The sequence below is a fragment of the Mandrillus leucophaeus genome, unplaced genomic scaffold (assembly GCF_000951045.1).
Source record: "Mandrillus leucophaeus isolate KB7577 unplaced genomic scaffold, Mleu.le_1.0 Scaffold199, whole genome shotgun sequence".
Taxonomy (NCBI): domain Eukaryota; kingdom Metazoa; phylum Chordata; class Mammalia; order Primates; family Cercopithecidae; genus Mandrillus; species Mandrillus leucophaeus.
The window spans coordinates 444774-445821 of NW_012102020.1; the positions used below are offsets into that span (position 1 = coordinate 444774).

The following is a 1048-nucleotide window of genomic DNA, read 5'->3' on the forward strand; positions in this document are numbered from 1 at the left end:
AACAAAAACAAACAACCTCACGTAAAAATGGGCAAAGGGATTGTTCTCGGGGCCGGGCAGGCGCGCGGGTCCTGGGACTGCGGGCCACCTCCATTCCCCGTCTCCTTCTCCCCGCAGGTCAGCTCCGCCGAAGGGGCCGCCAAGGAAGAGCCTGAGAGGAGATGGGTGCTGTTGTCAGCTAAACCTCCCGCAAAAGTGGAAGCGAAGCCGAAAAAGGCAGCAGCGAAGGATAAATCTTCAGACAAAAAAAGTGCAAACAAAAGGGAAAAAGGGAGCAAAGGGAAACAGGCCGAAGTGGCTAACCAAAAACTAAAGAAGATTTACCTGCAGTAAACGGGGAAATGAAAACCGAGAAGAGCCCAGCCTCTGACGAAGCAGGAGAGAAAGAAGCCGCGTCTGATTAATACCATATACCACGTCTCACCAGTGGTCCCTGTGTCCCTTCTTGCACAATCCAGAGGAATATTTTTATCAACTACTTTATAAATGCAAGTGTTTTAGTAGCTCTAGCACCATTTTTAAGAAGGAGGGAATCCCACCTCATCCCATTTTTTAAGTGTAAATGCTTTTTTTTAAGAGGTGAAATCATTTGCTGGTTGTTTATTTTTTGGTACAACCAGAAAAGTGTGGGATATTGAATTATGGGAGGCTTTGACTGTCTCTGGTGCCAGCTTAACATTCCATAGATGGGGAGTTAGTTTTTATATCCTAGAATACAAAGCATATTAAATGGCAATATGGAGTCAGTCCTGCATTTAATGTCTTGAACATTTTAAATTACTTCTATTCTCATGTTTTTTAGTAGAATTGTTTCCTAAAGCAAACCACTCCTTGATCATGGTGCTCCCTGTCAGAATCGTGTGCACTCTCTAACATCTTTGGTTGTGGTAGTCCTGTTTGCCTAATAACTTCGTTACTGTGCTGTGAAAGATTACAGATTTGAATATGTAGTGTACATGCTATTCAGTTGTGAACTGGTGGGCCACATGTAACAGCTGACCAACATGTGAAGATACTGGTACTTGAGAGCCTCTTAAGGAAAATCTGC

The 1048-nt window shown here is 43.8% G+C and overlaps 1 pseudogene; it reads left to right on the forward strand.

The window, feature by feature from the left end:
• LOC105538784 overlaps positions 1 to 729 on the forward strand; it is a 3192-nt pseudogene extending 2463 nt beyond the window's left edge.
• Positions 730 to 1048: the final 319 nt, after the last annotated feature.